The sequence below is a fragment of the Podarcis liolepis genome (assembly GCF_965112155.1).
Source record: "Podarcis liolepis genome assembly, chromosome: 7".
In the NCBI taxonomy this organism is placed as follows: domain Eukaryota; kingdom Metazoa; phylum Chordata; class Lepidosauria; order Squamata; family Lacertidae; genus Podarcis; species Podarcis liolepis.
In genome coordinates, this window is record NC_139561.1 from 11636574 (window position 1) to 11661454 (window position 24881).

Consider the following 24881-nt stretch of genomic DNA (forward strand, 5'->3'; position numbering starts at 1 on the left):
CTCTCACCACAATTGTGCCATATTCTTTATCCACATACAGTGGTACCTCAGTTTTCGAACATAATCCGTTCTGGGAGACCGTTCGAGTTCCAAAAACCGAGGCACCAAGGGCAGTCGGCAAGTTTAATAGAGAAAATTGAGGAAAAATAACATATACACACAGCGGAAGCAGTTTGACTTTCGAAAACGGAAGCATTTACTTCCGGGTTTACGGCGTTTGAGTTCCGAAACGTTCCGTCAACGGAGACGTTCGAAAACTGAGGTACCACTGTACAGAAAAACTGACTTTCCCAGCTCTCACCTGGGAATTCCTGTTTCTTTCCCCGGTCTCCCACACAGAGTCCCTCGTCACCCACCTGTCCCCTCTCTGTGTATGTCCTCATCAGTCCAGGGTAGAGGACTTCAGAAAAAATTAAAAACAAAAAGAGCTAAGTTAAGGGTAAAACAGGAAAACCCCAAAATAACAAAACAATTAAAAAATGGGCTTCCCATCCAATATCTGCCAATTGTATATATACAGTAATAATACTTCAAATTAATCAGAGCAGACGCGATGGGATAACGTTTAGGTACATCAAATTACATAGCTTCTTATCATGCATCACAGCAACTGGTGTTTAGAGGTATACTGCTTTTGATAGTGGTTCGATATAATAAGAGCTTGCTGGGAGTAATTGGAAAAATGCAGAAGAGCTAGGGGTGAACCAATGGAGGAGAAAACTGAATAATATAATTTTAGAATACCTAACTGTGACGATACATAGAATGAAAGGGTTTAAGGTCAGTGAGAAAGAGGAGGATTGGTTTGAGAAGATATTGAATTATTTGAGTAGGTTTGAACAATTTGGGGCAATTAAAAGGTTAAAAGTTAAATAAACCTTGTGGAAGGAGGAGTGTTAAGGTATATAGAAGTGTACATATGGTTAGTTTGAATATGTTATTATTGAATATGTATATTATTGAATATTGTATACCCAATGTATCAGCCACCTGGGGGGTTTCACTGTTTGTGTTTTGGTGGTTGGTAAAAAAAATTATATATATATAATACGAGCTTGCTGGATCAGGCCCAGGGGCACCGTCTAGTCCAGACTCCTCATCTCACAGCAGCCAACCAGGAACCCCAAAAGGAACCCTCTGAGCAGAGCAGAAACTTGGGATTCCCCAAAACTGACATTAAAGGGTATACAGTGGTGCCCCGCAAGACGAATGCCTCGCAAGACGAAAAACCCGCTAGACGAAAGGGTTTTCCGTTTTTCGATGCACTTCGCAAGACGAATTTCCCTATGGGCTTGCTTCACAATACGAAAACGTCTTGCGAGTCTTGCGATTTTTTTCGCTCCCCCCCTTTTTCTAAGCCGCTAAGCCACTAAGCTGCTAATAGCCTTTTAGCTGCTAAGCCGCTAAGCCTTTAATAGCCGCTAAACCGCTAATAGCGCTAATCCGCTAATAGGGTTGCTTTGCAAGACGAAAAAACCGCTAGACGAAGAGACTCGCGGAACGGATTGTTTTCGTCTTGCGAGGCACCACTGTACTGCCACGGATAGTGGAGGAACGACATGAGAATATGAGCAGAGCCCCATAGACAAATCAAGCCAAAGGCCCATTCTGATCCAGGCTAAGGGGAATGAAACTACTGCAGAGACCCACCCCCCTTGGTGCCTGCCTGGGGAGAAAAGGGTCTCCCTGCCGCAACACCAAAGGGACTGAGACAGAACGGGCGACGCCAGGATGCCAAGATCCTCCTTGGGCGATGCTTGAAGTCAAGGAGCCGAGCTGAGGGTGCTCAAGTTGCCTGGAAGAACAAACTGGGGAACAGCCAAGTCAGTTGGGAGAGGCTTTGATAAGGAGAAGAGAAGCAAGGAGCTGCTACAAGCAGGAAACTGGAATGCAGGGCCCAACTGTGTGTGTGTCTGTGTGTGTGTGTGTGTGTGTGTGTGTTTGTGCGCTACATCCCATGCACAGCGAGTTCATGCTGAACAACAAGATATGTATGCAGTGGTACCTCAGTTTTGGAACATAATCCGCTCTGGAAGACTGTTCAAGTTCCAAAACTTTTGAAAACCGAAAACTCAATAGCCGACAGCTAGGCCTCCGGATCTTGCACTCAGCAGAAGCCTTGTGTCATGTTCGACTTCCAAGGCATGTTTGAAAACCGAAGCATTTCCTTCCGGGTTTACGGCGTTCGAAAACCAACATACCACTGTAATCTTAAGGACCCGGAGCAGGAAGTTTGCTGTTGTCCCAGAACAACTCTGCGTTTCCCAAATCCTCCTCCTTGTGGATTCATTGATTAAAAAGACTGATCCCCCCCCCACTCTTTGCCAGTACAAGATTTCCAGCGGGCCGGTTATAGGGCGCAAGAATAAAAGCAGCCGGCTGAACCGTTAAAATAAACTCTCGGCACCCGCTGGAACGTGGCATGAGGCAAAGAAAAGGCAGCGTGGACTCCGGAAGGGGGAGTAGCTTAAAATGCAACGATCGAGCTGGCAGAAAGCCCTTCAAATTAGTATTATGAATAAATTTATATAACACCCTTCATCCCATGACCACAGGGTGGTTTGCAACGTGCCAAGACAGATAAAGGAAGTCTTAACCCGTTGCTGGAATCAGAGCCTGAAGAGGCAGCGGCTGTACCTGTAAACATAGCAGTAGCCATGGATAAAGCACTGTTATTAATCCCACTTGTGGGTTTTCTACAGGTTGGCCACTGTGAGAACACGATGCAGGGAATGGCTGGGCCTGTTCTTAGGTTCTTATCACCATTTCCTAGCAAAAGTCTCCAGTGCAGATTAAAACCGGGGGGGGGGGAATTGGGAGGGGGAACCAGGTTTTTTCCAATGCTGTTTTTTCCTGGAAAAATTGGAAATCAACAGTTTAATATAATCTGAATATTCCACACACTTCCCCCCCCCCAATTTTTCTGGAAAAAACCAGCTTTGGGGGGAAAACGGGGGGGGAATCTGGGGTCGTCGTCCCCCCAATTTTTTTTGTTTTTTTCCAGGCCTTCCCATCTCTAGTGCGGCTACTACTGGCCCAGAGATGGAAAGAAGATAAAGCCCCGACCAGAGACGAATGGCCGATGAAGAGGATGGACTATGCCGAAATGGCAAAACTGACCGGGAAAATCAGAAACCAGGAAGAGTAGAATTTTAAGAAGGAGTGGGGGAAATTTAGAATGTTTTTAGGAGAACACTGTAAACAACTAAAAACTTTTGGCAGGATCTGAGTAACGCTTGTAGTGTACAAAAATTATGGTAAAAATGGGTTTGTTAAGAAAAATAGAGAAAATAAGAGAAGCAGCTGAAAAAAGATCGATAAACCATGGAAGGTCGGAGGGGAGTCAATGGATTCAGCGAATCCTCATGATGATGTTGGTGCTTAATGTTTGAACGTCAATCCGTAGCGTAAAGCCTAATAAAAAAGATCTGACTAAAAAAGTCTCCAAGGAGAAACTAGAATTTCCTCCCAAGTTTCACGCTACCTGTTCAGGGATCAGCAGAGACCAGGGCTTCCTCTCCCACAACTACGAGTGTAAGATTTTGCTTGGGAAACGACAGCATTTCTAGTTTCCTGCTGTTCCGTGCAGCCTCAGGGCTTATTCTGTACACATCGGATCTTCGCACGGAAATGTGAGAGGCTGCGCTGCTCTCCTTTTCCTGGACTTCTGACTCCACTGTTTACAATTTCTCCCTCTCTCTAAATATATTTTTATATCGGCCAACTGAGGATAGCCGTCCATGCATCTCTCGAAGTGGTTCTCGTTGCACAAAAGCTTTTCCTGTAACAAATCTGCTCTGTATCGAAGGTCGCTGCGAGGCGCCCGGTTCAGGTTTTTGCTGCTCCAGGCTCAGCATGGCTGCTCTCTTGGAAGTTTTCTGAGTCACCCGGGAGGCCAGGAAGCAGATTGCTCCAAGGAGGGCTGTTCAGGTTGAGCAAACACAGATAAGAGGGGGAAGCCTCTCCGGAGCAAAAGCACGAGTCTGTTTATTGGATTACAAATGGCACATTCCTGAAAGCTGGTTTCCCCATCACCTTTCTGCTGAAGTGGACAGAATAGATGGAACTATCACCAGCCAAACGGTGCAAGGGGGGATTCCCTCTGACTCTGCTTTCATTAACTACTCAAGTTTCTAGTCCTTATGACCGGGATAAACCTTGAAGGCATCACAGTGTTGCCTGATCAAATATCAGGAGCCACCGAAGGGCTGGATGATGATGGTAATGATAATGATGATAATAGTAATAGTAATAATAAATTTTATACCCCGCCCATCTGGCTGGGCCTCCCTAGCCACTCTGGGCAGCTTCCAACAGAATATTAAAGTACAATAAGCTATTAAACATTAAAAGCTTCCCTAAACAGGGCTGCCTTAAGATGTCTTCTAAAAGTCTGGTAGTTGCTGTTTTCTTTGACTCTGGTGGGAGGGTGTTCCACAGGGCGGGTGCCATTACCGAGAAGGCCCTCTGCCTGGTTCCCTGTAACCTCACTTCTCGCAGGGAGGGAACTGCCAGAAGGCCCTCGGCGCTGGATCTCAGTGTCCGGGCAGAACGATGGGGGTGGAGACGTTCCTTCAGGTATACTGGGCCAAGGCCATTTAGGGCTTTAAAGGTCAGCACCAACACGTTGAATTGTGCTCGGAAATGTACTGGGAGCCAGTGCAGATCTTTCAGAACCGGTGTTATATGGTCTCAGCGGCCGCTCCCAGTCACCAGTCTAGCTGCCGCATTGGCCCTCCAGCCGTGTGGCTGCTGCGACGCCACTTTTGGCCTGCGATGGAGCCCAGAGCAGACAGGTCATAGAACCGCAAGATAACAGAATTGGAAGGGACCCCTGAGGGCATTTAGTCCAACCCCCTGCAACGCAGGAGTCACAGCTAAAGAATTCCAGGCAATCTATTTAAAAAACCTACAATGAAGGAGAGTCTTCTGCCTTCTGAAGGAGTCCAGCTCTTTCTGGCAGAAGTTCTGCATAGCTCTGCCGCGCCGCCCTCATGTGGACTAGAAGCATGGGCAAAAGCATGCAGAATAGGAAGGTGCAATTTTGCACATTCAAGAAAGCCGCTGATTTCACTCGAGGACCAGGTGTTTTGTTTCGGGTGGAAAACAAAAGATACCTTCAGGGAATAAAGGCGCTATGGTTGAGAACACGTCTGGCACAAAACGGGAGTTGTTATGGAATTGCCCAAGAAAGATGTCAGATTGTTTTTGTATGCCACAACTGCAGCTAGAATTTTGTTGGCCAAAAATTGGAAATTACAAGAAGTACCAACAGTGGAGGAATGGCAGATGAAGATGATGGACTTTTGGAAGCTAGCCGACCTGACCGGAAGAGTCCGTGACCAGAAGGAGGAGGAGTACCAAGAGGATTGGAAGAAATTCAAAGATTACTTGGCTAAATATGTTAAGATAACTTAAATAGAATTACTTGCGAGTATCAGATAGGCCTAGGATGTTGTAGAATACTATGTTAAAAGTTAAAATGAAAAGAAAGAAATATGCTAATTGACTAAGTAATTTTTTTGTGAAAATAGTTTTGGAAAACTACAATGATTTACAGTTAAGTACTTAATTCGTTCCGGAGGCCTGTACTTAACCTGAAACTGTTCTTAACCTGAAGCGCCACTTTAGCTAATGGGGGCTCCTGCTGCTGCCATGCCGCCGGAGCACAATTTCTGTTCTCATCCTGAAGCAAAGTTCTTAACCTGAAGCACTATTTCTGGGTTAGCGGAGTCTGTAACCTGAAGCGTATGTAACCCGAGGTACCACTGTATATGGAAACTCAGCCAGGGAGATTCGAGGAAGTCACCCAACAATGTTAACAAAAGTGGAACTATTATAGTTAGGATAAATGCCTGTCTGTCTGTTTTTGAAGTTTTTTGTTTGTTATAAATTTGAAAAACCAATAAAAAAATTTCTGGGGGAAAACAAAAAAACAACAAAAAAGCACTGCGAGGGCCACATCCATCGCTCGCTCGCATCCCAGTTCCGACCCTGCTGGGTCTCAGAAACCCAGCGAGTCAGCCCTGTGGCGGTAGTCATGCGGCCCTGTTATGTGCGAGCGCGCATGTTGGGTCTGTTATGCAAGGCCGTGCATCTGCAGAGCAGCTCAGGGAGGTGGCGAGAGTTCACGTCCACCGCGGGCCAAAAGCGGCGTCGCAGCAGCCACATGGCTGGAGGGCCAACTGGCCCCTGTCCACTGCGCACACAGGAGAGCTCCCTTCACCTCCGGCCAGCCCCCCCCCCGCCCCGTTGCTCCTGCCCTGCAGCTGCAACAACCTCCTGGCAAGAACCTCCCCGACATTGCTGAGCAGCAGAGTCATCTCTGAGGAAGGGGGAGAAGATGGAGAGGCGGTGAGCTCATCTCTCCATCACTTGCCTCCCACGGCAGTCCGAGAGCTTGCTATCCTCCAGGCCAGGAAGGAAGGAAGGGGCTTGCTCTTCCCCCCCCCCCCTCCTCTGGGGCCAGAGGCTGCAAGCTGACCACCGCTGCTACCTCTGACCCCTGCAGGGACACGGAGCAGCTCGCTCAATGTGGCAGGCTAGGGACCGAGGCTCAGGGATGTTGGTGCGCCAATTTCCTCCGCTTTTATTTTTATTTTATTTTGCAAATATAAAGTTGTAACAATCCAAATACATATTCGTAAAAGGAGATGACTTTGCATCTCAAGACTTAGCCCCAGTGGCGTAGCGTGGGTTGTCAGCACCCGGGGCAAGGCAAGTAATTCGCGCCCCCTAACCCGTGGATTTTAGCACTCGAGTGCGAGCGCGCCCCCCCAGATGTTGCGCCCGGCCCCCCTGCACCCCCCCACGCTACGGCACTGGGGCTGGGGGCGAGCGAAGGACCCAAGGACCCCCCCCAAAGGCTCAGCAGGAATTTATTAAATTTATTATTTGCGGAGCCCCCGCGGGCCGAGGCAGTCGAAGCCCCCTCCCCTCGGGCGCCTCCCCGCCCCCTCCTATCCTTGGGCTGTAGGTGGAGCTCCAGATCCGGGCTAGGCGAACACCTCTCCTCCTCCTGGCCGGGTCCGGGGGTTTCCAGCCGTGCTCCGTCCTCGCCCCCCCCCCCCCCGCGGCTGAGACTTGCGCTGAGAGCCAGAGCCAGCGGCGCCCCCTTCTGCCAGGAGACCCTCGCCCGCCCGCCGGCTTCCTCTCGGAGGGTTTTGGGGAGCGCAGGGCGCGGCGAGGCCCCTCGGAGCTCTCCTCCCTCCCAGTCGGCAGAAGCAGCCGCCGCCTGTGGCTGGGCCGAGGGGATGGCGTCGGCGTCGGGGTGCGGAGGCTGCCCGTGCCCGGCCAGGCGTCGGTGCTGCTGCAGCGGCTGCTCCTCCTGCGAGCAGTGAGTGGAGCGCAGCCGCAGCAGTGGCGGGGGGCGTGTGCGCTAGGGCGCAAGGCTGGCGGTGGCGGCGGGGAGCCCGGCGGAGGAAGGAACTTGTCCCTTCCCTCTGGACTCGAACCCCCCCAAAATGTTGCACCCGGTGCGGCCGGCACCCCTGGCACCCCCCACGCTACGCCACTGCTTAGCCCCACCCAGTCCCTGGGTCTTGATATCAACATTAAAATCTGCATGCTATCACCTAATCATCCTCATCAAACCTTTTATTGGCATCACATCCAAACATCCAAAACAAATCAATACACAATTACCACTTCCCCATTGGCACAAAACATTTGCTAAAAGAAAGGAGGCAGAGCAGCCTATCGTCACATCTCTAGGAGGTCTCCAGGGAGATCAGACGTCTGCAGTGTATTTCGATGACAAAAAACCAAATACAGTGGTACCTTGGGTTAAGTACTTACTTCATTCTTAACCTGAAACTGTTCTTAGCCTGAAGCACTACTTTAGCTAATGGGGCCTCCTGCTGCCGTCGCGTCGCCGGAGCACAATTTCTGTTCTCATCCTGAAGCAAAGTTCTTAACCTGAGGTACTATTTCTGGGTTAGCAGAGTCTGTAACCTGAAGCGTCTGTAACCCGAGGTACCACTGTAGAGATATTTAGCTACTAACTTGGTGAGCTCCTGATCATTCCCCAGTAATAGAAAATGTATGACCTCCAACTCTGGTTTCCATTTGGGGATACAGAGTTGATCTAGAAATTGCTGGCAGAGATCAGCATATAGTTTACAGCTGAAAACCGTATGTGAGGGTTTCCACCAGGTGGTCTTCACATGGGCAAGTTATTTCTCCTTCCACCCTACCTGGGAACCTTCCCCAACGGAGGTTGGATGGATTTGAATTAAACCTGGCCAGCAAAAATGCCCTTCTTTCTTGAGGGTTAAGCAGAAATTCAAGGTAACTGTAGTTAGTTTCATGTGCCCAAGAAAGTTGAAAATAAAGAGGGGGACATGTTTTATCTGCTGCTACTGTTAGTTCCTGGCACTCAATAATCTATATTTTACATCAATCCAAATTATCCATAACATTTGAGATTAAAATCCCGCTAATGTTTCCATCTGCTTACAGTAGTCTCCGAAATAAACCCTAATATTTTCCCCATTCTTTTAACAAGTTTTTGTCCTCTTGGTTCCTGAGCTTTCAAGTCAGTTTTGCGGTTTCGGCATATTCCATCACTTTAACTCTCTGGTAGGGACTTTTGTTTTCTTTCCATCCCTGGGCTAAAAGCATCCAAGCAGCTGTTGTCCCATACTGATTTCCTCCACTTTTAATTTTTTTTTTTTATAATGATATTTTATTAAAATTTTTCACAAAAAAAGTTAACATCCACAAAGGAAACAACAAAGATGAGAAAAAACAATCAACAAACATCAACAATTCCAACAAAAAAAAAACAGAAAAAGAAGAAAAAATACAAAAAAGAATTTTTAGCATAAAAAAGAACACTCTTTTATATTAGTAACTTTCAAAACCTTACTCTCTTTGCTTCCACCCGCCTTCCCTTCTTGTATTCTATTTTAAAAGTTAATTCAGCAAGATCGTTTAATATTCATTCTAGATTTTTATCCATCCCTTTATAGTCTAAATTATCTTAATCGCTAGAACCCTTAACTTCATTTTCAGAGCCTTCAAGATTCATAAATTTTACAGTATTTTTGTAGATAAATTTTAAACTTCTTCCAGTCCTCTTCCATCTGCTCCTCTCCTTGATCTCGGATTCTGCTGGCTGATTTCCTCCACTTTTAAAGCCATCCCAAATTGGTGGCCATCCCTGCCTCTCAAGTCAGAAGCATAGCTGCCTCCAAAAGCATTGCTAAGTAGCCCTTGATAGTCCTCTTTGTGAATTTGTCCAATCCGTTTTTAAAGTCATCTGAATTGGCAGCCGTCACCTGCCTCCTGTGGAGGAGAGTTCCACAGTTTAACACTGCGCTGCGTGATGGAGGACTTCCTTTGAACTTCCCTGAATCTCGAGTTCTAGCATGATGAAAGAGGGAGGGAAAAGCTCTTCCGTCGCCACTCTCTCTATGCCTTCATGTTATTGCTGTTGTTTAGTCGTTTGGTCGTGTCCGACTCTTTGTGACCCCATGGACCAGAGCACGCCAGGCACTCCTGTCTCCTTCATGGCTCACTGCCATGTCGTGGCAAAGGGGCTTGAATAACTCAGAGAAGCTATGAGCTATGCCGTGCAGGGCCACGCAAGACGGACGGGTCATACTAGAGAGTTTTGACTAAACGTGATCCACCTAGAGCAGGAACCGGCAAGCCGCTCCAGTATCCCTGCCAAGAAAACTCCATGGACAAATACAACAGGCATGCCTTCATACCCGCCAACATTTCTCTGGTGAAAAAACAGACACCCTATTCCAGAATAAGAATAATAGGGGCGCTGTGGGTTAAACCACAGAGCCTAGGACTTGCTGATCAGAAGGTCGGCGGTTCGAATCCCTGTGACGGGGTGAGCTCCCGTTGCTCGGTCCCTGCTCCTGCCAACCTAGCAGTTCAAAAGCACGTCAAAGTGCAAGTAGATAAATAGGTACCACTCCAGCGGGAAGGTAAACGGCGTTTCCGTGCTCTGCTCTAGTTTGCCAGAAGTGGCTTAGTCATGCTGCTACATGACCCAGAAGCTGTACGCTGGCTCCCTGGGCCAATAAAGGGAGATGATTGCTGCAACCCCAGAGTTGGCCACAACTGGACCTAATGATCAGGGGTCCTTTTATCTTTACCTTTTACCCCACCCATCTGACTGGCTTACCCCAGCCACTCTGGGCAGCTTCCAACATACAGTGGTACCTTGGGTTAAGAACTTAATTCGTTCCGGAGGTCCGTTCTTAATCTGAAACTGTTCTTAACCTGAGGCACCACTTTAGCTAATAGGGCCTCCCGCTGCCGCCGCACAATTTCTGTTCTCATCCTGAGGTAAAGTTCTTAACCCGAGGTACTATTTCTGGGTTAGCGGAGTCTGTAACCTGAAGCGTCTGTAACCTGAAGCATCTGTAACCCAAGGTACCACTGTATATAAAAGCATAATAAAACATTAATTTATTTATTTTTTAAACTTCCCTATACAGGGCTGCCTTCAGATGTCCTCTAAAGGTTGCATAGTTACTTATCTCCTTGAATATAGGGACATCCGGAGGAAAAGTGGGACATTCTGGTGTCAAATCAGAAACCGGGATGGCTTCTGTAAATCTGGGGCTGTCCTGGGGAAATCGTGACACTTGGGAGGGTCTGTTGCCCTGCATCATATTACAAATGTCTACCATGTCGTCTCTGACTCAACTTTCCACTAAGCTGAAATGCCAGAGGATCCTTACAGGACCAATGACAAAGATATTGAAAATAAAAAAACAATGAGCACAATGGAAGGTCCCCTGAAGGTTCCTTATGTGTTGAGCTACTAATATATTGAAATATTAACAATAATAATCTTGACTCAGCGCTTCCACCACAGAGGATATCTGCAATTCTCACTGTATCCCAAGATCCTCTAGTGATCTTGGGGTGGGGGGGGTCGTCCCCCCGCCTCTCCTTCGCCCTTCCGCCAGCCCCCTGCAAACAGTGCCCTCCCTGCTCAGGTGGGAAAAAGCCTGCCTGGGCCCCGTCCTTGGCAGCGGAGGCGTCCGAGGGCAGCAGACCGCGCCAGGAATTCAACACGGCAGCAATTTTGCCCCCTGTACAAACACGGCAGGGCACATTATTGAAGGCTGGGCGGTCCCGGGACAATGGCTACGGCCGGAGACATAAAAGGGGGTTTAGCCGGGCCGGGCCGCCTGAAAGGGTGTGAAAAGGCAAGATGGGAAACAGGAGCTGGCAGGCCGTGCCGGCGGCAAATGCCAGCAGGGCACCATGCCAGCGGCAGGAGATGAGCCAGGCAGAGCGGGCTCTCTGCAGCGAGGCCTGCTTCTTCCGTGGGCTTTGTGTGGCCTGTGCCAGGCTAAGGCTGGCCAGAAAGTGGCCTTGGCGCCAATCAGAGGGCTCTTGGCACAAAGGGGTGCCACCCATCCGTCCTGGTGGCACAGGCAAGGCATGCCAACCGGGGAGCAAAAAAGGAGAGTGTGGCTAACCAGGAGAAAGAACTTTCTCAGGGGGGCAAACTCGGAGGCTTTTAAGCAGAGTGGCCCTCTGTTCGGGATTCTTTAGTTGGGAGTGTTTAGCACTGAGTGGGGTTGGACTAGATGACTCCTGGAGTCCCCTCCAACTCAACCATCCTGTGATTCTATGAAAAGCACTGGGCACAGCAGTTGGAGATAAATTAAGAAGAAGCTTATCAGATGATGTGTAGATGGTATACAACAGTGCAGTTAGGGAAAATGTACAAAACTAGTCCAAATATATGTTGGAAGTGTAAGGAAAAGGAAGGGACATTTTATCATATGTGGTGGGATTGTAATGTAATTTTAAAAAATTGGGAAATGATATACAATGAATTGAAAAAAATGTTCCATTTAACATTTGTTAAAAAACCTGAGGCATTTTTGTTGGGAATTGTAGGGAAAGACCTGCCCAAAAAGCTGAAAAACATCTTCATGTATGAGACAACAGCCGCGAGAGTTCTGGTAGCACAAGGATGGAAGACTGAAGAAACCCCAGCTAAAGAATCATGGCAAGAAAAATTGACGGACTATGCAGAACTGGCAAAACTGACATATAAGCTACGGGACAAGGATAACTGTGACTTTAAAGATAAATGAGAACCCTTTATAAAGTATTTGAAGACGCAACAAAGCGAACTGGACTCCTTGGCAGGTTTTGAATAAACATTCACAAACTTTTTATTGATAATAATCAGCTAAACAGTTTGAGGATCTATATAACTTTGTAACATGCAGAAAGCAGCAGTCTCAGAGAAACCAAAGACTGGAATTGACAGAAGTCGGGAAGTGGGGGTGGGTGGGTTTTGTTTGGGAGGGTAGGGGGAGGGTGGAAAAATGGGGGGGGGAACAAGGGTGATATGTTTTTGGATAATATGTTTTGTTCTAATTTTGAATAAAAAAAACTTAAAAGAAGAAGAAGAAGCTGATCAAAGTCTCTCTTGAGCTGCAAGAGGTTCACTCCAAGGGGGAAAGAGGGTTCAAAGGAGGCGGCCAAAGGAATCCTCACGGGTTCAGCCCAGAACCCAGGAATGCATTCTGAGCACCAGGCAGAGTGTGAGCAGACACTTCTGGCTAGGCCACAGCTCAGTGGCAGAACAGCTGCTTGGCCTGCAGAAGGCCCCATCGCAATCTGCAATGACATCTCCAAGTCGCTGGTAGGGCTGGGCAACAGCTGGTTTTTAACATTGCAATCTAGTCAGAAGCGATGTGATAGAAGTTGATAACGTTGAAAGAGTGGACAGAGAAAAGTTTTTCTCCCTCTCCCAAGAGTTTGGATTTGATATCCCGCTTTATCACTACCTGAAGGAGTCTCAAAGCGGCTAACATTCTCCTTTCCCTTCCTGCCCCACAACAAACACTCTGTGAGGTGAGTGGGGCTGAGAGACTTCACAGAAGTGTGACTGGCCCAAGGTCACCCAGCAGCTGCATGTGGAGGAGCAGGGAAGCGAAGCCGGTTCACCAGATTACGAGTCCAATGCTCTTAACCACTACACCACACTCGCTCTCCCAAGATCGCAAGCTGAACATTGGAAGATTCAGGAAGAAGATAAAACTGGCAATTCACAAGAAAACCAAACCTTTCCTTCTAGGGATGTTGGGGGCAAGTGTCCCAAAGAATACAATTTAAAAAATTGTGTATGCAACAACAGCTGCCAGAATCCTATACGCACAGAACTAGAAGGAAGAATCCCAACCTCTGCTTTAAAACCTCCAAGGAAGATGAGCCCAACACCTTCTAAGTCATAGAATCGTATAATGGCCGAGTTGGATGGGGCCCCGAGGGTCATCTAGTCCAACCCGCTACAACGCAGGAATAGCAGCTCAAGAATCTCTGACAGATTTTTCAACCTCTGTTGCAAAAGCTCAAATAAAGCCTAAAAAAGACCAGAGAATATCCTCTTTCGTCTTAGACACCGGTAAGAATACATACTACGGAAAGCGCATTTTGCAAAATATTCTTTTCCTGGTTTTTCGAGCAACATATTCAAGTCTGGAGAGCTTCCTTGCAAGCTCATTTTCGAGATACGAGATGCAGAAAGAATTTCAGCACTCTTCAGCAGAACGGCAAACTTACTGCTGCCTTGGCAGCACCTGCACAACATTGGGATTGTGGAAATATATGCAACTAGAAATTAATCTGTTTAAGCCATGTGATTCAAATCGGGTCGACTATTGCATTGATTTTTTTTTTAAGCAATGTGGATTCATTGCCCTGAAACTCAAGTTTCATTCATTTCACTGTGGATCTGCCCAAGGCATAAATTGGGCATTGAGCCCGATTCCTCTCTCTGCCATGCCCCTCCTGTTTCAACACCTCCCAAAATCTCACTTTTGTTTCATAAGCTGTTTCTTTGCGGGGGGGGGTGAGGGAAGATGCTCCAGCTGTGTCTAGGGCGGTTCCCAGCCCTGGTTGGCACGTGGCAAAGCTCCCAGCGGGCACACAAAGCAAATAACCTGAAAAGCAGCACTATTTGTGTGTGTCAACTCTGCCGAGGGCGGGCTTGCGGTCTGGAGCCACGAGGGAGGCAGGTAAGTTGCTGACTAACGGTTGGAAATTCCTGCCCTGCGGTGTGGAGGGACTGGTGCCAGCTGGGAACCAGGAAGAAAAGACTTTGGCATTGGCTACAAAGGAAGGAATGAGGAGGAGGCGAGAGGCGGCGTCTGGTACCGGCAGAGAGAGAGAGAGAGTGGTTTGCCGAGGAGTGGAGGGTGGTGGGAGAGGTTATGGGGAGATCCTGCCCCTCTGATGGGCAGATTCTCACGTAGTCGACAGCGTGGGTGCCAAGCCAGAAGCATGCACTCACAGTCCTCTCTCTCTCCCTCTCTCTCCCTCTCTCTCTGCAAAAGCGTCCCTGCTCAAGTCCTCTCTGCAGCCTGGAAACACTGACTTCACTGCTGATTCCTGGTCTCTTCATGAATCTTGGAAGGAAATCACCTCAGAGTAGCGGCCTGGAGCAAAAACAGGAGATCTGTGTTCCAATTCAGAAGCCGCTGCCTCAACAGAAGCCACTGGTCACCCTGCAACTCACTTGGAAAGAGCTGGGGACCTCAAATCAGAATTTACACCATGAGGAGCAGGGGGGTGGGGACATAAGAGCATCAGAACAAGCTCTGCCAATTGAGGAAAGTAGCCCATCTCATCTGTTACCACACTAGCCAAATACCTTCTAAGAACCGAGGAACACAGATAGACTGCCTCTGGAACTGGAGGTTCCATAAGAACGTAAGTAGTCTGGCTGCTGGGCAGTGGCCCAACGAGTCCAGCATCCTGTTCTCACACTGACCGACCATGATGCCTGTGGGAAACTAGCAAGCACAACCTGAGCGCCATTTCTGGCAACTGATATTCAGAAGCTGTGGAGGCAGAGCATAGCCACTGTGGCTGGTAGCCACAGATAGCCTTCTCCTCCATGAATTTGTCTGCTCCTCTTTTCCACGTTGTTGGGACGCGGGTGGTGCTGTGGGTTAAACCACAGAGCCTAGGACTTGCCAATCAGAAGGTCGCCAGTTCGAATCCCCACAACGGAGTGAGCTCCCGTTGCTTGGTCCCAGCTCCTGCCAACTTAGCAGTTTGAAAGAACCTCAAAGTGCAAGTAGATAAATAGGTACCACTCCAGTGGGAAGGTAAATGGCGTTTCCGTGCGCTGCTCTGGTTCACCAGAAGCAGCTTAGTCATGCTGGCCACATGACCCGGAAGCTGTACGCCGGCTCCCTCGGCCAATAAAGCGAGATGAGCGCCACAAACCCAAATTCGGCCACGACTGGACCTAAATGTCAGGGGTCCCTTTACCTTACTTTTTCCAAGTTATCATCATCATCCTTGGTATTATTATTTTTACCCCACCCATCTGGCTGGGTCTCCCCTACCACTCTGGGCGGCTCCCAACATAATTGCAAGTACAATAAAACATCAAACATTAAAAACCTCTCTAAACAGGGCTGCCTTCAGATGTCTTCTAAAAGTCAGGTAATTGTTTATTTCCTTGACATCTGATAGGAGGGGGTTCCGCAGGGTGGGTGCCACCACCGAGAAGTTCCCTGTAACCTCACTTCTCACAGGGATGGAACTGCCAGAAGGCCCTCGGAGCTGGACCTCAGTATCCAGGCTGAACGATGGGGGTGGAGACGCTCCTTCAGGTATACTGGGCCGAGGCTGTTTAGGGCTTTAAAGGTCAGCACCAACCCTTTAAATTGTGGTCGGATATGTACTGGGAGCCAATATAGGTCTTTCAGGACCAGTGTTATATGGTCTTGGCAGTCACTCACAGTCACTTGTCTGGCTGCCGCATTCTGGATTAGTTGTAGTTCTCGGATCACCTTCCAAGGTAGCCCCAAGTAGAGAACATTGCAGTAGTCCAAGGCATAGCTGTCAACATTTCCCTTTTTTTAAGGGAAATTCCCTTATTCCGAACAGGATTCCTCGCAAGAAAAGGGAAAAGTTGACAGCTATGGTCCAAGCGGGAGATAACCAGAGCATGCACCACTCTGGCGAGACAGTCTGCGGACAGGGAGGGTCTCAGCCTACATACCAGATGGAGCTGGTAAACAGCTGTCCTGGACACAGAATTGACTTGCACCTCCATGGACAGTTGTGAGTCCAAAATGACTCCCAGGCTGCGCCCCTGGTTCTTCAGGGGCACAGTTACCCCATTCAGGACCAGGGAGTCCTCCATACCCGCCCAAATTGGTTACATGAAGACAGATTTTTTTTATCCAGCTCAGCCCAGTATCTGGGCACTTAATCAACCCTTCATCAGGGCTGACGCCCAGTTAATCAACGCTGGATTTCCTTACGCATACACAGAAAGGGAAGATTAAAGAGAGGTACGACAGCAGTCTCCCAACATCCGCACTGCTGTCTTTGTAGTTGGCTATCAGTGTGATAAGAAGCTGAGCAAAAGAGTCCTCCCGATGCAAGAAGACTTCTGTGCCAGGCAAACTTTATTATTACAGTAATAAAAGAAAAAATCCTCAGGCATTTGAAGTAGTAGCTTTGATCTTCTGATGGCATTCTACTGGTATCATTGCTGCTTAATTGCTGGCTCAGTTTTGCAAAGTTTTTTCTCTCTGTATTTCCCCCCCTCAGCATTATTTTCCCCGTAGTTATTAATCTGTCACATCTATAGCACACCTTTCTCTCCATGGGGCTCAAGCTGTTGCACATGGTTCTCCTTTTTTATCCTCTCAACATCCCTGCAAGGCAGCTTAGGAGTTGGGCTTTTAGTGTCGTGGTACCTGCCCCTTGGAATGCACTCCCCTTAAAATATTAGGCTCTGGCATCTTTTGAGATCCTACTTCCCTACCCAACAAGCCTTGTGCAAGTGGAGAACTTCCTGCCAGTCCCCATCTGCCCCGGGATAGTTTTTAAGATTTGTTTTTACTGCTTCCTCACTTGCTCTTTATTTATTCATTAAAAAATCATATACCAAAGTATCAGAGAAATATATCACAGTGGTTTACTGCACTATAAAACCACACAGCGAAATCATAAAGTTAAAAACAAGTTGCAAGCGAAAGAATTGAGAACAAACATCAACAGACAGTTGCGAGGGATGTTCTCCTAACTGCCTGAAGAAGCCTGGTGGAACAGAAAAGATTTCAGCAGGTGTTTAAATGTTGGCACAGATGGAGCCTCCAGTGGCAGAGAGTTCCACAGGACTGGGCCAGCGACACTAAAGTTTCTCATTGTCAAAGGGGCCTCGCCAACTTGGGAAACGACCAGATATGCTCCTGCAGATTATTTCTGTAGTCAAGCTACGATATTACAGGGGTACCTTGGTTCTCAAACTTAATCCATTCCAAAACCAAAGCATTCCAAAACCAAGGCACGCTTTCCCATAGAAAGTAATGCAAAATGGATTAATCCGTTCCAGGCTTTTAAAAGCAACCCCTAAAACAGCCATTGAACATGAATTTTACTATCTAACAAGACCATTGATCCATAACATGGGTAGGCAAACTGAGGCCCGGGGGCTGTATCCGGCTCAGTCGCCTTCTAAATCTGGCCGGTGGACGGTCCGGGAATCAGCCTGTTTTTACATGAGTAGAATGTGTGCTTTTATTTAAAATGCATCTCTGGGTTTTTGTGGGGCATAGGAATTCGTTCATATATATTTTTTCTTTCGAAATATAGTCCGGCCCCCTGACAAGGTCTGAGGGACAGTGGACCGGCCCACGGCTGAAAAAGTTTGCTAACCCCTGATCCATAAAATGAAAGCAAAAACAATGTCACACAATCAATCAGTAGCTGAACTGGGTTCCACACAGTCACAAAAACAAAACGAAAAAGAGCCACCGAAACAAAAACGCAAAATAAATAGCGAAAACAGACCGACCTCAGCGTAATACTCAAAACGGAAGCGTGGCACTCAAAACGGAACGTATTCATCTTCCAAAAAAAGTTTGCAAACCGGAACACTTACTTCCGGGTTTGCAGTTTTGGGGTTCCAAGTTGCTTGAGTACCAAGGCGGTTGAGAACCAAGGTACAGTACTTAATTCGTTCTGGAGGTCCGTTCTTAACCTGAAACTCTTCTTAACCTGAGGTACCACTTTAACTAATGGAGCCTCCCGCTGCCGCCGCACGATTTCTGTTCTCATCCTGAAGCAAAGTTCTTAACCCGAGGTACTATTTCTGGGTTAGCGGAGTCTGTAACCTGAAGCATCTGTAACCTGAAGCGTCTGTAACCTGAGGTACCACTGTATAAGGGTTCAGGCAGTCCCCGAGGCACCCTAAATTGTTCAGGACTCCATAAATAAAGACAAGGATCTTGAACATGGTTCGGCAGTAGAGGGGCAGCCAGGGCAGATGTTCTAACAACGGGCCCCATGTTCTCGACTAAAAGCTCCCCTCAGCAATTTGGGCTCCGCATTCTTCACAAGCTGCAGCTTCCCAACCAGGCCCACAAACAGCGCAATGCAGTAATCTAGCTGCAACGTTACCAATGCATGGACTACAGACTACCTGCCACTCTGGGCTCCTTTGGGGACACAAATTTAACAAACCGCGTAAAGAAACGAGTCGACTGCTCTGCTTCTGTCCTTCTCTGGAAACCTGATGTTTCTGCGCCCTCCCCGCTCCCCGCACTGTCTCCTTTTCTGCCGCCTGGGAAAAGCGACTTTCCATCCTGCTCTCTGGTCCAGCCACCCATCAGAACAATGGCAGCTATTTCCAGAACCAAACTGCCCGGCTACTTAAAGGCCGGAGAATCGCATCTGGTGGCCTTGACTCTCTTCCGGAAATTGTCTTGCGGAAGTTGCTGAACTGGCAAACAGTAGCCACGGGAAATCCCTCGCGAAGACGAGGGTCCCTTAGCACTCCAACGCCCTTCCTGTCTCCCTTCTCTCCCCCCCCCCCCAGCTTTGGATAAGCCCAGCCCCCCGTACAGTTTCAATGGGTCTACTCAGAGTAGGACTAATGCTGGAAACGGTTATAGTCGTAGTTGGAAGAGTTGAGGGAGCCAGGCTAACCCAAATAATCCAGAATGTGGCAGCCAGACAGGTGACTGGGAGCGGCCGCCAAGACCATATAACACTGGTCCTGAAAGACCTTCATTGGCTCCCAGTACATTTCCAAGCACAATTCAGAGTGTCAGTACTGACCTTTAAAGCCCTAAATGGCCTCGGCCCAGTATACCCGAAGGAGCGTCTCCACCCCCATCGTTCAGCCCGGACACTGAGGTCCAGCGCCAAGGGCCTTCTGGTGGTTCCCTCCCTGCGAGAAGTGAGGTTACAGGGAACCAGGCAGAGGGCCTTCTCGGTGGTGGCGCCCGCCCTGTGGAACACCCTCCCGTCAGATGTCAAGGAAATAAACAACTACCTGACATTTAGAAGACATCTGAAGGCAGCCCTGTTTAGGGAAGTTTTTAATGTTTGAAGTTTTATTCTGCTTTTAATCTGTTGGAAGCCACCCAGAGTGGCTGCGGAAACCCAGCTGGATGGGCAGGGTATAAATAATAAATGATGATGATGATGATGACATGTTAAGGCTGGAGAAGAGGAGGTAGAGAGATGATATGGTATGATAGCCATCCTAAAATATCTGAAGGGTTGTCCCATGGTAAATGGAGCAAGCTTTGCTTTCGGCTGTTCCAGATGGCAGGATCAAAACCAGTCAGTGTTAGAAACTCAGATATATCAGCTAGGGGCCAAATGGCTCCTTAAACCAGGGTTACAGTTGCCAAAAGGGAATGTTCAGTTGCCATTTAGGGGCCAGACCCTATTTTTCAATACAGTGGTACCCCGCAAGACGAACGCCTCGGAAGACGAAAAACTCGCTAGACGAAGGAGTTTTTCGTTTTCTTAGCCGCTTCGCAAGACGCATTTCCCTATGGGCTTGCTTCGCAAAACGAAGCTTGCCCCGCAAGCTCCGGGGATAGTGGGGAAGCTCTGTCCCCGGAGATTGCAGGGCAGGCAACAGGGAGAAGCAATCTTCTCCCCACCGCCCCTTGCTTTAAAACAGGTCCGGGGACAGAGGGGAAGGCGCGCAGCGCTTCCCCTCTGTCCCCGGACGGTCTCCATAGGAACGCATTGATTGATTTTCAATGCATTCCTATGGGAAACCGTGCTTCGCAAGATGAAAAACTCGCAAGAAGAAAAAACTTGTGGAACGAATTAATTTCGTCTTGCGAGGCACCACTGTATTAATTTTTGGTTCCTGAAATTCATCCTGACTGTGCAGATAAAAATCTAACAAAATTCGACAGGATGCGTTGCTAATTTGTGAAAAGAGCCCCGATCCACGCAACCCCAGGCAAGCACCTCCAGATGGTGGAGACGTCAGGCACCATCCTGGCACCCTGGCACCTTCGCTTGGTCGCAAGTCTCCAATAGCCAGGTGCAAAATGTGCCTGATGCCTAGCGAATTTCGAACGCTGATTTGGAGATGGCTGCCAGCAGGGATTGAGCCTGGAGCCTTCTGCATGCCAAGCAGGGGCTCTGCTACTGAGCCACAGCCCCCTTAATCCAAAGAACCTCTCTGTTGCCCTTGCAAGAGAGCAGCCCAGCCTTGCCTTCTCAAGATGCCCAAGCCCTGTTGACTCATTTGCAGGCTTTCAGCATCACCTCGGAGAGCGAGGGATGGAGACAGGCAGGCGGAGCTCTTCCGCCACTTGACTCCGCTCCAGAAAACATCAGGACAACCACTCCAGGTTGCCGGGGGTGACAACCACGTGCTTCCTCCTTTGACACTTAACACAGGCCCCATACAGGAAGGCGAGGAAATGACTGGCTCGGGGACTCCATCCATCTTCCTCTTGAACACTGAGCTTTGTTCTGGCGGCGGAATAAAACACGGACAAACAGAGGAGAAGGAAGGGGGAATCACAGAATTGTAGGGTGGTCCAGCCCCCTGCAATGGAGGGATCACAGCTAAAGGAGGAAGGGGGATTCTGGAGCCTTGGCAAGGAAGGATGGCTCACCTGTGACAACAGCCGCAAGGATGCTCAGAGATGGAAGGGAGAAACTACCCCGACCAGAGAAGAATGGCAAACCAAGTTGGTGGACTATGCCGAAATGGCAACATTAACTGGGAAGCTCAGAAATCAAGAAGACAAGAACTTTAACAAGGAATGGGGAAGTTTATAGTTTGTTAAGGAGACCACTGTAAGCAGGTCAAAACATTAGCAGGATTTTAACCACGCTTGAAAGTATGGATAATTTAGAAGGATTAAAATTTTGGATAAGTATTGAGATGCAGTTGTAAAAAATATCGTTAGGAAGGGATGGGGGAAGTCAGGAGATTCAGAGCAATCTCGATATTTGGATTCGGAACTGTTTTTGGTTGTATGTTTATGCTTTTTAAAATCAAATTAAAAAATTATACAAAAGAAGAAGGAAAGAAGGATGGCCAAGGAAGCAGGTCTCCAGAAGGGGACTTCTGGATACAGCCAGGCATTGCAGGAGGACATCAAAATGCAATTTCCAGAGCCAGGACAGAGTTCGCTGGAAAACAGCTTCCTGGACATTAAATCTCAGAACCAAAAAAAGATAAGAAGAGTCTGCTGGAAGACCAACATTCTGGGTGGGAATGTCGCCAGCACTCCATACATCAACGCTGGTACCCACGCACTTGTGGTAGACCATTTTGACTACCGGAGTTCCACCATAACCAACAATTTCTCCATCAATGCTGAGCTGGACAAGCGTACAGTGGTACCTTGGGTTAAGAACTTAATTCGTTCTGGAGGTCCGTTCTTAACCTGAAACTGTTCTTAACCTGAAGCACCACTTTAGCTAATGGGGCCTCCTGCTGCCACCGCACCGCAGCAGCGCGATTTCTGTTCTCATCCTGAAGCAAAGTTTTTAACCTGAGGTACTATTTCTGGGTTAGCGGAGTCTGTAACCTGCAGCGTCTGTAACCTGAAACGTATGTAACCTGAGGAAGCACTGTATTGGCAACGGCCCACCTCTCCAAAAGGGTATGGGAGAATGTGATGCTGACATCCAATACCAAGATGAAGGTCTACCAGGCTTACACTGCTTTATGGAGGTGAGTCATGGGTAAATTACAACCACCAGACGAAACGATCATCTACCAAAGCAACTACTCTATTCCGAACTTAAAAATGGAAAGCGTAATGCTGGTGGTCAACAAAAGAGGTTTAAAGACTCTCTCAAGGCAAATCTAAAAAAATGTAGTATAAACACTGACAACTGGGAAACAATGGCCTGCGAGCGCTCCAGTTGGAGAACAGCCTTTACCAAAGGTGTCATGGGCTTTGAAGACACCCGAACTCAGGACGCAAGGGAGAAAAGTGCTAAGAGGAAGGCACACTTGGCAAATCCACACCGTGATCAACTCCCGCCTGGAAACCAATGTCCCCACTGTGGAAGGACAAGTGGATCCAGAATTGGCCTCCACAGTCACTTACGGACTCATTGTTAAAACTGTGTTTATGGAAGACAATCTTACTCGGCTACGAGGGATCGCCAAAGAAGGAGACAGAGCACAGCCATCATGGCTAGCAGCCTTTGACGGCTCTCTCCTCCATGAGTTGTTCTATTTATTTATTTTGAGCATTTGCACCCTGCTTTTCAGCCAAAAAAGGCTCCCAGAAAGAATTAAAGTGAAATCAAAAAGCAAGACACTCCTGAGTTTGGTCCAATGGGCCAAGGGCTTTAAAGTCTCCCACCCATCGTAGCCTCCAATATTCTGGTCTTGCCTAGGAATCTCCCAAATGCCTTGTCTCTCCACAGAAAGCAAAAAAAAAAAAAAATTGGATAAAGAAGGAGAAGGAGAATCCAGATGACGCCACTCAGTCACCAAAGGGCCTGCAGATCAAGGTCCTCCAGCACATGTTTTACGCAAAGACATTGCAGCTGTTCTTGCAAATTATGGGATAAGAGGTAGAGGTTTCAAACGGGGCTTTTCTGCTCCCACCCACCCGATCTATATAGGCACCCAGCATTTTTTTACACGGGGCCATACTGCCAGCCAGACGCCACCACCTCAACCCTTGGGCGGGGAGACGAAAATCAAACCGAGAAAATGCCCCCCCCCCCGCAATTGCCGCCTCAGAAAAGGCTCCTCTCTAATTATCTGCCTCCTGGAAGTCAGATTTCCAACCCCCTCGCAGGGCAAACATTATCCTTGGCCTCCAAAATCGACCCTTTCCATTTCCAGGGCTCTCTCCTGCTTGCAAAAACAGAATCAGGACAAAGGGAACTTTCCGCTGAGGAACTTGCAACATCCTGACACCTCCAGCCCTTTGTGCACACACAGATTGGCAGCCGCCCATCCTCTGGGAACCCCCGTCCTGCCCCACTACAGAGGCCTCCCCCCCAAAAAAAATCACAACCCCCCCCTCCCCTTATCCCCCAGCCAGGAATCAGCTGCTCTCGGAAATACTGCTATCCGTTCGGCCTCTTCCTCTCGGCTGTATTTTTCTTTTTTAAGGACTGGACAAAATCACCAGTTCTGCGGGGATTTTTCTTTTAAAGAGATTTCCTTTGTACGGGAAGCAACCAGCTCTCTGCTTCCTCAGGGACTCTCTCAGGTCTTCTCAGCCTCAGATTTAAGGACATCTGGAAGACTGGGCACAGTCCTCTTTTTTTAAAGGATATTGTGGAGCGTTTGGAAAGAGGCGGAAAACAAAACTGCAAATAACGGTTAAGGGCGCTCTGCAAATCAGTGGTGTGGGATTGAAACGCTGCTCTACTGCTGAGCCCTTCTAGGAAGCTGCCTTATGCAGAGTCAGACCATGGGGTCCTATCTAGTTCAGTGCTGTCGACACTGACTGGCAGCAACGTCTCCCTGAGTGTCAGGCAGGGCACCCCCCCCCCCCGAGATTACACCCATGGGGATTGAACCCAGGACATTCAGAGTGCAAAGCAAGGGCTCTGCTCAGATTTATGGCTCTTTCCTTAAAAACAAAGCCAAGATTCTAGACCTCATTGTTCTGATCTAAATAGGTTAACCTTCTGCTGATTCATCTAACTCAGTATTATCCCCACTGACTGCAGGGTATCTGGCAGGGGGTCTTTCCCAGCCGCACCCTTCTGCATGCCAAGCAGCCGCTCTGCCACTGAGCCTACGACTCTAGGCCTTGCGGGTTCTGAACAGAAAGGCCGATTCAAACACAGGCCTGCTGGGCACTCAGTGCTTTGACCCACCAACACTGACTGGCAGCAGCTCTGTGGGGGTTCAGGGAGGGGTCTCTCCCAGCCCTACCGAAGCCATGGGGGAACTGAATCAAGGACCTTTCGCATGCTGAGCAATGATCTGCAGTCCTCACAGTGATAAACTTTTTTTTTTTACTTAAGATTTTTATTGAGCGTTTCATAACGCTGATAAATTTCAAATCTGCTATACATTTCTAATTTGACTTCCCACCTCCCCTTCTGTGCTGTTTTTATGCAAACCGCATCATATCCCACATCTCATCTAATACATATTCCTCCATTTCATATCTGATCATTTTCTTCTCGTGGCTCAAATTTCAAGCGCTGCCCATGATTCCATTTGGCTATTTTTCTTCCCCCAAATAGGCCAGAAAAGGCTTCCACTCTTCCATCATTCGGCCCCTGTATGGATCGCTTACTTTCACCAGTTCAATGCCTACTGCGTTAATTTTAGGAGCCGTCGCCCAGTGATAAACAGAACTCGGCCGAGCCGAGCCACAGACATTTAAAACAAAAACGGGACGTGACAGAAGAGAGGAGCCAACGGTGGCCACGGGTGAAAGCAGAGAAGCCTCCCGAAAATAGCCGACCAAGGCGGCAGTCAGGGTGGCGACGCAGGGGAGCCTGCGGGAACGGCCGCTTTTTGGGAAAGGGCAAGGAGGAGCCCACTTCCCACACGGGAAGGCAACCATAGGAGCCCCACCACCATTCTCCAGGAGGGGCAGATCCCCACCCCTTCCTTTCATCCTCCTAAAAGCGTAGGGCCGGAAGGGATT

The 24881-nt window shown here is 48.4% G+C and overlaps 1 protein-coding gene across 20 annotated transcripts in view; it reads right to left on the minus strand.

Moving 5' to 3' along the window:
• HSPG2 (heparan sulfate proteoglycan 2) overlaps positions 1-24881 on the minus strand; it is a 210720-nt gene that overhangs the window by 166590 nt on the left and 19249 nt on the right. The window lies entirely within an intron of this gene.